Source organism: Sinocyclocheilus rhinocerous, unplaced genomic scaffold, assembly GCF_001515625.1.
Source record: "Sinocyclocheilus rhinocerous isolate Xijiao unplaced genomic scaffold, SAMN03320098_v1.1 scaffold831, whole genome shotgun sequence".
Taxonomy (NCBI): domain Eukaryota; kingdom Metazoa; phylum Chordata; class Actinopteri; order Cypriniformes; family Cyprinidae; genus Sinocyclocheilus; species Sinocyclocheilus rhinocerous.
In genome coordinates, this window is record NW_015641020.1 from 570,693 (window position 1) to 584,503 (window position 13,811).

At 37.0% G+C, this 13,811-nt stretch overlaps 1 protein-coding gene across 2 annotated transcripts in view; it reads right to left on the reverse strand.

The window, feature by feature from the left end:
* Positions 1-13,811, reverse strand: part of LOC107753941 (diacylglycerol kinase delta-like) — a 72,553-nt gene that overhangs the window by 56,223 nt on the left and 2,519 nt on the right. The window lies entirely within an intron of this gene.

The following is a 13,811-nucleotide window of genomic DNA, read 5'->3' on the forward strand; positions in this document are numbered from 1 at the left end:
TGTAGTCTACTCTCCCAGGATCAGGAAACAGTCCTCCATAAAATGTGCTGCACACATCTGAATATTTGGTGTGACGAGTGGGGGCGGGGCCGAGAGCCGTGGGAACGGAGCGAGGCCGGTGGAGTGATTGCTAATGAGGGACACCTGCACCCACTCACCGGTCTCGAGTCTCACGGAGGAGCTCCGGAAGGATAAAGGAGGAGTGACTACAGTGTTGGACGAGAGAGGACCAGGCCTGGATTTTATTTTGTGTTTTGGTTTCGTTTGTGCGCGACAGTCGTCCGCGAGGGGCTGTCGCGCTATTTTGTGTTTATTTTATTATTAAAGTTTATTTGAATGTTCGCCGGTTCCCGCCTCCTTCTTCCCGTGACTAAGAACTACGTTACACTATTGATTTGTGCTTATTGGTGAAAGTGCAATACCTGAAATGTAAAAAAAGAAAGAAAAAAAACTTCACAAATGACAACAATCTTTTCGATTTTAATTTTGAGCAAAAAACATTTTTTTAATCAGTTTAGCTATTACACACTATGACGAAAATGTGACGAAAGTTGTCATTGACTAAAACTAGACTAAAATGCTCAGACATTTAGTCAACTAAAACAGGACAAGGTTGACTAAATATGATAATAACTAAAAAGTATATTTGACACCAGGACTAAGACTAAGACTAATTTAAAAATGGCTGACAAAATTAACACTACTTAGCACCGCCTCTGGTGGTCATCCAGAATACACAGAACCACTAGCGTTTCACCTACAAGGTGAATACAGGTAAAGTAGGACAACTGCTAAAGTAAGGCAATTGAGCTTAATGTGTACCTATTACTAAACATCTGCATTAAGTTTTAAGTATATCATGTAATCGTATTTGCTCTATGCATTAGGCATGATGAGCAAACCCTGTGCTACTTCACACGTCCCGTCAACAGTGGCATTCTGGGAAATCTGACCGCCATGTCACGGCACCCTGCTTGCATTCAGTCTGTTTCTCTTATCTAGCCAAATCTTTCTCTCTATCTTTCTATGCGTCTCTCAGTATGATCACTTTTGGACTTGATTCTGATGAACGTCACAGGAAATAACAAGCACACTAAAACCATCTTCCTGCAGACCTGACCACAGCCACAAATAGACCTGCACCAGGGTAAAAATGACTGACCTGCTATCAATGCTTACTGGAAGAGAGAGAAAACAAGAGAAAGAGAGAAAGAAGAACAAATATGAAACTTCTTTACAAATGAAACCAAAAACCACTTCCTTCATGTACTGATGACAATGGCCCAGATATAGAAACGCTGATCTCCACCTCACAACCCAAACAGCTCTATTTTAACAACATGTCACTGATGTAGTAATGGGTGACCTAACATTGCTAAAGCAGTTTGCATTGCTGCATATGTTCAAATCAGACTAATCTAAACATCAATCAAGAAACTGGTGTGGTTCTCTCTGAATCCAACTTGCATGCTTCTGTGCTCAAATGTGTGTGTTCAGTCTGAATTTAGGCTTTCAAAGTGGTGTGTGTGTGTGTGTGAGCAAGGCTTGCGTGTGTTCTCTGTTTACACTGCAGTGTTGTTTGGTGCAGTGCTGATGCATGTGATCGCCTCTAAGAGCTTTTATACTGGACCGCTCCGGATTTGACAAGAGCCGGGCACAGAACAATGGCCTTTGATTAGAGAAGAGGTCTGTCTCTTTCTCCTCTAAAACCCCTCAAGTTGGCCAGAGTGACGGTGTAAAAAAGAATGACTAATTTTCCCCTGTTGCTACCTCTCTCTCTCAGCTTTTGGCCTGCATGAATGTGTAGATTATCATCATCAGAAGCATTTTACTCTCACTGCCCATACCCACAAAACAGTTCTGACACCTAGTTTTCCCCGTTTCAGACCCCCTGTGCCTATATTTCAGAGAACAGTGCAGATCTTTGATCTCAGATGTCTTTTTTCATAACCTGTTTACAAGGACAGAAGAATCGGAAACTGTTAATCTATACTAGGGTTGTACTATCAGCTAAAGTATAATGATATCAAGCAGTACAATCAGAAAAAAAGGTACCAACCTGTCACTGGGGCAGTTCCCTTTCAAATGGTACCAATATGTACACTTTAGGTACTAATATGTAGTTTTAAAATACTAATATGTACCTTTGAGGTACTAAAATGTTTAATTTAAAGGTAAATAACGTACAAAGATGTAGCTTTTAGTTTGTGCAACCACAGTGAAAGATTTGTACCTTTATTTCTGAGAGTGAACCTCTATAATTGTGTGGATCACCACTTTTACTTACATTTTTATACAAAAATAATATAGTTCTGAATGTATTTTATGATTTCTTTATTTTCACACACCATTGCAATAGATTTTCACAGAAAATTAAGGGTAGACTTTGTTTACAGTAATGTTTGCAATAATGAATGTGAGCAAAGCTGATAATCCCAAACCTTTCTAAAGTCCACTGAACTCATCACAGTAGGTGCTCGTGCAGTTCGCTTTCACATTGTTATTTTCCACATAGGATATTTTTAATTGCTGGCTTATGTACAGATACATCAGGCAAATGTTTTTGTCTGCTTGTGTTTTTTGTGTATTCAACGATACACCAATAAAATTAAAAGGAGTTAAGTTTTTGAATTCCTGCATTGTGTTTCATTCTGTTCTGTTGCACTCTCACATCCTGCATGCAAAAATGCATTACCATGAATCACGGTACTACCGTTTGTACTACATACTATTATGTACTATTAACTAAATAGTATTGTAACTAATTACTGAATACTAAATAAATTGTAAATACTGAGGCACTGCTGGTATTTTGATGCTTGGGCACAGCAATACAACTTTAGCATAAGTAAACCGTGCAACCCTAATGTATACTGTATGGAACCAGTGATGTATACATACTAATAACATTTGAGAAAAATGATTGAGCTACAGTCATAACTGACCTAGAATCAGTTTCCCTGTGAGAGCATTACTCATACTGGGAAAACTGTCTGTGATAATTAATAGATCTGAGGGGAGAGAGAGAGAGAGAGAGAGAAAGAAAGAGACATCCAATGTTGCTAAAAAGGTGACAGATCAAAAAAAAAAATCTTATTGAACTCTGTCTAAGTAGTGCTACACTGTCCTGACTGAAGTAAACCCCTGGACGCTTCCTGTTTTGTGGAGTGTGTAGTGTGAATCAAAACCCTCTGCTGCTATTTTTAGTGGCAAAAAACATGCTCTGAAATGCAGAGAGTGCCAAAAGAGGAAACACAGAAGTAGACTTCCTTCCTGCTTTGGTTTTCTTCATTGAAACGATGAAATGAATAGATGAGAGAACGTGAGTGGGCGTCAACATGGCCTGATGGCTTCCATTTTGTCCTGACTGGAGGTGCTATTGCTGCTAACACGCGTCCGTGTGCTCGTCATGACTGATGCTGTGTTATGACATGTGCTATCTGTCTTCATTAGCAAAGAAAAGAGATGGAAACTGACACACACTATTATCAATCATACTAACAACCCAGTAGCTCATTCTTCCTCTTTTTCACAGACACACATTAAACATTATGACTGGGCTAATTAATTTCACTCATTCAATGGAGGCTTGTGTCCAGTGAAGTTTCCAGCATATAATATTTTCAGTCAAAACATACTTCATGTTTTATATACTGTACAGCTATGCGTTTGAACCAATGAGATTTCACTCTGGGTGAGACATGACAGAAATAGAAACCAAATAAATGACAAATCACAAACAGATTGGAGAGATTTGATTTATCTCGTCAGTTTATTGCACCTTGATAAGATAAATGCATAGTAGACAGCATGTGCTGGGTTGCCCTGGGCAGCTGTGACAACTGGAACAGAACTAAAAGCTACCTGCTTCATCTGTGCCTCTCATTCACTTGTCCTCTGCTCTCTCTACTACCTGTCTCTCTCATGCATGTGCCCTCATAATGTGAGAAAGAGAGAGCTCATTACGGTAGACTTTTCTCCGGAGGATGAAGGACTGTGTGTGTGTGTGTGGATCACTTATGGGCCCAGCAGAATGAAAACAACATGAAAGGAAGATGAGGGAAAAAATAAAAGCTAGGGAATAAAGCATTTGGTACATGTGCGCCACTGTTTAATCTATGTTACATTGCTTAGCGCCACTCACTAATGCTAGCAAGCAAGAAAGAAAGAAAGAAAGCCAAACTACAACAGAAGGTATTACTTGGCAGTCTAATGTAGAATTATAAATAGTTTTAAATAGAATATAATTGAATTGAATTATAAATAGAATTGTAAGTAGTTTTTTTACAGTTACTTTTCTGAAATCTGACAGCCTCAATGACATATGCGGCCAAAAAAATGCAACCTCTGGAAGTTGCAGCCCTCGAAATGAGACACAGCTACCATTGTATAATGATTCACAAACGAACAAATGACTCATATGAGCCTGTTCTTTTTAGTGAATCGATAAAATACACTGCGACCAGTGTCACATTTCCAGAAAGAATGACTCTTATGAGCTGGTTCTTTTTAATATATCAAAAACCTACAGCATGACCAGTATAGTTCAACTGATTCATGAACAAATAGCTTACTGTTAACTGAAAAAAGAACTGTTCTTTTAGTGAATCAAAAACATGCAGTGTAAAACAAACAAACACCTGATTCCCAAAATTAAGCACTCTTAGGAGAATGAATGAATGAAACACTACATTTTGGTTTAAGCACCATTATTTAAAGGGTTAGTTCACCCAAAAATGAAAATTCTGTCATTAATTACTCACGCTCATGTCGTTTCAAACCCTTAAGACCTTCGTTCATCTTCGGAACACAAATTAAGATATTTTTGATGGAATCTGAGAGCTGTCTGACACTATAGTTGCAATGCAACTGAAATGTTCCCAAGTCCAGAAACTAGCAAGGAGATCTCACATGGCACATGGATTATTTTACAGATCTCCTTGCTACGTCTCTGGACTTGGGAACATTTCAGTTGTATTGCTGTCTATGGAGGGTCAGACAGCTCTCTTTGATTCCATCAAAAATATCTTAATTTGTGTTCCGAAGATGAACAAAGGTCTTACAGGTTTGAAACGACATGAGCGTGAGTAATTAATGACAGAATTTTCATTTTTGGGTGAACTAACCCTTTAAGTTGGCTTGAGAAAGCCAACTTACTGATCTACTATTTAAACTTCTTCTTCAGATGAGACTAAATGTTAAAATGTATCTCCTAGAGTTTTCAAGCTACAACCACCAAACTCGGGACAGACCTTCTTTAATCTATGTTACATTGCTTAGCGCCACTCACTAATGCTAGCAAGCAAGAAAGAAAGAAAGAAAGCCAAACTACAACAGAAGGTATTACTTGGCAGTCTAATGTAGAATTATAAATAGTTTTAAATAGAATATAATTGAATTGAATTATAAATAGAATTGTAAGTAGTTTTTTTACAGTTACTTTTCTGAAATCTGACAGCCTCAATGACATATGCGGCCAAAAAAATGCAACCTCTGGAAGTTGCAGCCCTCGAAATGAGACACAGCTACCATTGTATAATGATTCACAAACGAACAAATGACTCATATGAGCCTGTTCTTTTTAGTGAATCGATAAAATACACTGCGACCAGTGTCACATTTCCAGAAAGAATGACTCTTATGAGCTGGTTCTTTTTAATATATCAAAAACCTACAGCATGACCAGTATAGTTCAACTGATTCATGAACAAATAGCTTACTGTTAACTGAAAAAAGAACTGTTCTTTTAGTGAATCAAAAACATGCAGTGTAAAACAAACAAACACCTGATTCCCAAAATTAAGCACTCTTAGGAGAATGAATGAATGAAACACTACATTTTGGTTTAAGCACCATTATTTAAAGGGTTAGTTCACCCAAAAATGAAAATTCTGTCATTAATTACTCACGCTCATGTCGTTTCAAACCCTTAAGACCTTCGTTCATCTTCGGAACACAAATTAAGATATTTTTGATGGAATCTGAGAGCTGTCTGACACTATAGTTGCAATGCAACTGAAATGTTCCCAAGTCCAGAAACTAGCAAGGAGATCTCACATGGCACATGGATTATTTTACAGATCTCCTTGCTACGTCTCTGGACTTGGGAACATTTCAGTTGTATTGCTGTCTATGGAGGGTCAGACAGCTCTCTTTGATTCCATCAAAAATATCTTAATTTGTGTTCCGAAGATGAACAAAGGTCTTACAGGTTTGAAACGACATGAGCGTGAGTAATTAATGACAGAATTTTCATTTTTGGGTGAACTAACCCTTTAATATATAGCTGTGCCCAGTTTTGCGACTGCAATTACGCTTTGAAAAATAAATGTTATACATGAAAAAGCAGTAAAAAGTCTATGTAAACATTTTGCAATAATTATGTCATCATTTGGCAATGCAATTTCACGTTTTCACAATTTAGTTTTTCTCAAAAGTACAAAAATAATCTTTAATGGAAATATTAGGAAATCAGACCGCAATCATTAATTTCCTTACGAAATTCCTTAGTGCTCTTCATTTTTAGTTATAAAGCTTTACATTAGTAAACAGCTCCTCTGTTTAACACATACACAAACATTGCCATCTTCTCTATCTCACCCTCTCTCTCACACACAGACAAGTTCTGACAGCTAGTCCTGTTATTTAAATGCTGTGCAGTCTTTCTGTCCCCTCTGAACCTTCTGGATAACCCAGAGATCCTTCAGGCCTCTGTCGGCCTCTCTCTCCCTCACTGTCTCACTATCTCTCTCTCCCCGCTGCATTGACTTAATGGACTGTCAAGGCAATGATGGACGATGCTTTTCTAATTAGGTTTTCAAATTTAACCTAGAAAGAGAGAGAGGGAGAGAAAAAGAAAGGGATGAGACGAGAAAGAAAGACAAACAAGGAAGAGAATAAGAAAGAGAGATGACACAGGTACTACAAGGTGAATGCAAAAAGTAAAACAAAAGATAAATGATCAGAAGTTTCAAGGGCTTTGGAGTTAGGGTTCAGTTCATCCAAAAATGGTTAATTTATACTCATTATTTACTCATTCTCATGTCATTCCAAAATCCATATGCTGTTATTATTTCTGCTGATAGTGGCCAGGAAAACAACACAGTCCATATGATTTGTAACCTACTACTCCAAGTCTTCTGAAAGCTCTGATCCTGTTCTCTCACTTTGTCCTTTGCAATAATGTATTTGAGGCTGTCTTTCTCTATAGGGACCCACAGAATCAGAATCAGAATCAATACAAAAGGAGCTTAAAGTCTCCTGGTGAACGAGATGAGAGACAGATATACAGAAATACAGGCTGTCTTTGCTTCTAATTACTTTTAACTTATTAAAGACAATCAACTTATCGGACAGCCCATAAAACATAATGTGATGTTAATTAGAAAACAAGGTTCTGCAGTTATTCTAATGTGATTATGACATCCTGTCTATATATCCCAAAGCTAAAAAGCCAGTTTAGACAAAATAAGTGGAGTAAAAGACAATGGTTTGATAGTTTCTTGAAAGTTCAGCAGTCTGAGAATTCAGTCACAGCTGTATTCTTTCAGTCTTGGACATATTTGACATAGTTTATCAGAAAACAGGCAATCACTAAAAGGCACAGACCTTGGCCATCCAAAATGATAAAATCTCGTGTTACCCAAACCATTAAACAGCCATTATTGATGGGTTGAGACTAAACTCACTGTGAGTTACTCTCAGTCACCACATAAGGTCACCTTCTGGGAAACACAAGACAGGGAAAAAACACAGGGTCATTCGTAGACATATGAGACTACCCATTTCCTCATGCAATTCTACAGGGGTTTTGCACACACACACACCATGACCATCTTTTCCTCCCACTGAATACAGTTGGTCTTCAGTATCATCCACATGAATGTTCAAACAGAAACACCCAGGAGCCCAAGAAACATTCACAGTGCCCTTCAACATCCACATGGTCTGAATTTTCTAGTCTTCTCAAAAGACACCTAGGAAAACTGTCTTGCACTGCTACAACGTTTTCTAAGGCAGACCCACTAAAAACAGCAAGAACATATTGATGTGTCTAGGGGTGCACTGATATTAAAATTATATACTATTTTCCCTATAAATTAAAAATAAAATACTTAACATTAAAATCAGCAGTTACAAGTGAAAATAGGCATCAAAACATTATAATGTACAGCATGAAAAAATAACATTTTGAGATGTTAAAGTTTACAATTAACAGTGTTATTAAATTATTTGTTTTTAAAGATGAACTTTTAAGTGAGTGTTAGACGCCGCCAAATGTACATCTAATCTAAATGTAAAAATAGAGGAATTGAGGATGAACAATTAAAAATACAATATCAACTATACTGTAAAATGACCCTTTGCAAAAAAAAAAAGACATAAAAAATAGTGTAAAAACAGAAATGGTGATTCCTATGGCAAATGACATCACCATAAACAACATCAACCTAAAAAAAAAATCAAGCTATATTTACTATTTCCTCAGTATCACACCCTCCTTCACAGTGAGTGCACCCTTCACTTCTCTTTTTTTTGTTTTTTTACTAGAAGGTTGTTTTGCTTGGTCCTTGACTAAATTTTGCTACATCTTTCAGTCCTATCCAGTCTTGCTACTGGCCTTAAAAGTGACACCTTGCATTTCCTGCTTTTCTATAAGAGACATCCGCTCACAGATTTTCAAATCTGAATACATAAAATGTTGGTTTTGTATCAGACCTCTTTCTTTAGAAGACAAAATAGTAAACAGGTAGCAGTTTTCTGTAGTCTGTAGTCAGACTCATTCTTGTAGTGAAAATGGCAATAATGCTGGACACTGGTCTGGTGGGGTCACAGCCTCGTTTAGTCCGCTACCTTGAGGAGAAACTAGTTGTTATGGAATTCTGCCCTTTCTCCCCTTAAACTTCGGCTGAATTTGTCTTGTGCCATTCTGCCTTACAGCAAATGGATTGAATGGAGACACTCTGTGTCTCTCAGCTAACTGACACAAAACTCAACAACACGCATACTTTTCCTTCTTGCCTGCCTCCAGTTTCTGCACACAAAATTAATGAGGGCACTAACAAACAGGGCAGAGAGAGAGAGAGATGGAGAGATAGTCTTATGTAATTTTTTACCCTTTGGACAGGAAGAAGGAGAATAGGGCCATCTAACACACAGAAAGTATTGACAGTGCACACTGATAAATGAGGCCCTCAGAGGAAACCTGTTACAGGATATACGTACACGCATTACTGTTCCGCTCTTCTTTTTCCTAATTCACGAACACATATGTAAGATCCCTGCATACTTCCTCCTCTGTTTACTGTATCTCATTCTGTCTCTCATTTTTCTGTCTATACAAGTTCAACAATAAGAATTTCAATTTGTTAGCCCTATACAAATCAACTATTATATCCAGCAAGGTAATGTAACCTTGGTGACATATTTAAATCAGCACAATTGAGCAGATTTCGCAAAACATTATTTGTTGAGCCCTGCACACACTTATTTCTCAAGTCTCCTCTTATGGACTAATCCTGTCATCATCAACATAATCATAGACAGAAACACACAAGGCATGTTAGGAATGGCATATTACCTACGGTTTTGTAAAGTAGAATGCAGTATATGTATACTGTGCACATTATCTGAAATGAGTAACACTTCAGAATAGGGAACACATATTCACTATTAACTAAGAGTTTTCCCTTAATAAACTCCTAATTTGCTGCTAATCAATAATTCGTAGATTTTTTAAATGTTTCTGAAAAAATCACCAAGGCTGTGTTTTTTTGATGAAAACTAAAGTAAAAACAGTATTATAGTGAAATATTATTACAATTTAAAATAACTGTTTTCTATTTTAATATATTTTAAAATGCAACTTATTTCTGACATGGCAAAGCTGAATTTTAAGCCACACGATCCTTCAGAAATTATTCTAATCTAATCTTATTTGGTGCGCAAGAAACATTTCTTATTATCAATGTTGAAAACAGGTGTGTTTCTTAATATTTTTGTGGAAACTGAACTGACAAAACACTCATATGGGGTAACTGTTGAAGACATGCACAAAACTCACAACACGTTGTTAACTATGATTCTACAAATTGAAATGTCAGTGTGTGAACAGCAACAACAGGTAATAAATGAACTCAGTCAGGCTGAAATGACATGTTACACTTCAAAATGCTTCGCAGGGTTTAACAAGTATGCTAATGAAGGGGAAATCACTAATGAGCAAGAGGAAGAATCATGCAGTGTTTACTGACATCAATCTAAGCACACACACAAACACACAATTACTTTTCACCAGGTACATACTGTACTGAATGTCAAATTTTGCTAAGCAGCATTAGCCTGTCATTAGCTGCCCTCAACATCTGATGACCCTCCAAAGGACCGTCCACTGTCCTTTTATTGACTGTCTGATGCTGCACACAAAAATAGCAAGCGCTGACTAAAATCACCATTTCCGGTCTGATTGACTGGCTTTATATGGCCTCTAAATGTAAGTGCACAAAGGTTTTGTGAGTAGTGCAGTTACAACGTATGCATCACAGAGAAGAATTAATTACTGTAGTAAAATCTACTGCATGCAAATGTACCCCTAAATGGCAAATAAATAAAAAACAAACTTGATCAGATGGTCTCTTCCTGTCTTTTTGGTCAGATTAAGCTGCAATATGGATCTCAAGTAATATGGTGAGTGCTTGTAAACACACCCTTATTCCCTGTCAAAGTTTATGTGTATACATAAAAATGAAAATCAAAGACATCATTTTCGTAGATTCCTCTCAAGGGACATTTCCTTTGAAATTTAAATGAGATAAAACAAGTTATTTGTGATATTATCAAGCATTATTTTTAAGTATGAAAATTATGCTACCATTCAAAAGGGTCAGTAAGTTTTTTGGCATTGCCACCATTTTTTTACATTTCAAATAAATGGTGTTCTTTTTGTTACGATCTCTTTTTGAATCGCAACAAAATAAGTGAGTCACCACACACCGCAGCTAATTATTAAGTGAATTTGAACTTCTGAACTCTATTTGTTGTTGTTGCTGTTGTTGTTGAACAATCCTTAAAAAAAACTTAAAGAATCGCAGTTTCCACAAAATTATTAAGCAGCACAACTGGTTTTAACATTGAAAATAGTAAGAAATGTTTCTTGAGCACCAAATCAGCATATCAGCATATTTGATTTCTGAAGAATTATGTGACACTGAAGACTGGAGTAATGGCTGATGAAAATTCAGCTTTGCCATCACATTAATAAATTACATTTTAAAATAAATTAAAATAGAAATATAACAGACCCCAAACTCTTGAACAGTAGTGTACATGAAAATAATTTCAACTGTTCCAGGTTGCAAAAATCTAATTATCAAAGAATTTCTACATAAACTATTAGCAAAAGTGTTAGCATTGCTTGACAAAATGAAAACAGTAACTTAATTGGTATCTGTGTGATTGCCTGATTCAATTAGTTCAGCTTCATTGGCTTGCTGATACTGACTAATATTCTAGTAATTTCATCAACCGCAGTGTCAAGATAAATATGACTGACATGTGCTGATCTGGGATCATGTTCATCTTATTACAACTATGATCTAAATGTTCATGTACACAAAGCCATTGCTTATTTGAGATCTGCTTACACTAAGCAGATCAGATGGTTAAACTGATCTGAGGTCAGTTTTCAGCTGTTTAACAGAGAGGAACTAAAGGCATTCAAGGCCTGATCTGAGATCTGTTTTAAAGGAAGCTTCTAGAAATTATCCAACAAAGCTGATATGATTTGTTATGGTAGCAGTGCAATAAACCTTTGCACTCTGTAAGTAGCACTAACAGAGAGTTAAATGTAAAAAAGTCGTTCAATGGGCCAAGGCCAAACAGTGTCAGAGAAATAAATAGCTAGTTACTAAGTGACTGCTTAAGCCTATCTGTAGATGAAAGAGAGATCTATAACCTTACATTGTCCTGTTATAATGACACCCAACTCTCATGCTACAAAACAGGTGGCCTCACTGTTGCAGTCACATTTAACTCTCAGAATCTCACATGGGTCAAAGGAGAAAGGTCACCTGATACATGGATACTGAATTGTGGGGGGTGAGAACCAGAGGTTAGGCACTAAATTCTGCTACACTTTTTGCCTGCAGGGTCTGTCTTCCAGTCTCAGGGGCTGTTTACACGACAACGTTTTCAGCCAAAACCGGGAAACTTTATATGCGTTTTGCCTGTTTGTTTACATGACAACGGCGTTTTGGGGACTGAAAACACAAATTTTTGAAAACGGGTTTCAAAGTACAAGTTTTTGAAAACGGCACCGTTATCGTTTCCGTGTAAACACCCAATATGGGAATCTTTGAAAACGGTGACGTCATGCGCGTGCGTAGTACATGTTAGGTATGTAGACATACGCAGTACGTGTCGATTTTAAAGGCAAGCGCAAACAAACATACACAACAATGGCGGAGTATATGGTACTGTTGTTGCCGTTTAAGAGTTTGCTAACGCTTCTTCAGCAAAGTGTGGATTTACTTCACCAATATTACAACCAACAGCGGAGAGGCATCATATACACACGGCAACAGGTACTGTTTACTAACAAGGTGACAGCGCCAACTACTGGCCTGGCATACGTAATACAGAGTTTTGGGCCGTTTTCGCGGGTATGTGTAACCGCAAATCGTTTTGAAAACGTTGTCGTGTATACGTGAAACTTTTTTAAAACGCAAGGGAAAAACTTTTCCGTTTTTGACTACACCGTTGTCGTGTAAACGTAGCCTCATTCTTGTATGGAAGCTTACCACAGGATACAAAATAAAGAAGTTAATTGTGACTTTTTATCTCACAATGCTGACTTTTTCTTGCAATTCTGAGTTTATATCTCACAATTCTGACTTTTTTTCCTCAGAATTGCAAGATTTAGTCACAATTGCGAGTTAACATCTGATCTTTATATCTCGCAATTCTGAGAAGAAAAGTTAAAATTGTGAGATATAAATTCGAAATTGCAATAAAAAAAAAGGAATTACATTTTTTATTTTTATTCTGTGGTGGAAACAACAACAACAAAAAAACAGGATTGTGAGATATAAACTTAGAACTGGCAGATGTAAACTCGGAATTGTGAGCAAAGAAATCAGAATTCTGTGTTTATATCTCACTATTCTAAATTGTGAGAAAAAAACTCTCAATTGTGACATAAAAATTCAGAATTGTGGGATAATAGGTCACAATTACCTTTTTTTATCCCATGATGGAAACAAGCTTCCATATTCTTCCCACATGGATAGCTTTATATATACATTTATAAAGGGAATTTTACACTCTGTCTGCTCAACAATTCGAACAATTCTACTGTTCTCATCTTATCAAAATGCAACACAAAGCTGACACAATAAACAGGTATTTGTGAGGGGTCAAGGGTCAGGGTAGCCGTCAGTATGTTCATCAACAGACTGACCTCTACAACAAATTCCCCTCTTTGAGAGGAAATAAAATCAATCAGTAAGAAGCTGCTTCAAATTAATTTTAAAATGAGCTCAATTAATCAACAGCATTTGGTCTTTTGATTAACAAAGAACATGTGCATGTAGACTAGATGCTGTCTTGTGTCTCATATCCTTTTGCCCTTTCAGGAATAAACATTAGTCCAAACTGACATTGATATTGTACATACTAGTCATAGCATGCCAAGTGCCAAGTACTGACTGATTCTGAGCCATCAGTGACTGTCCAATATGCACTACAGCTACAACTATACAATGTGTGTGTGTGTGTGTGTGTGTGTGTGTGTGTGAGAGAGAGAGTGAGAGAGA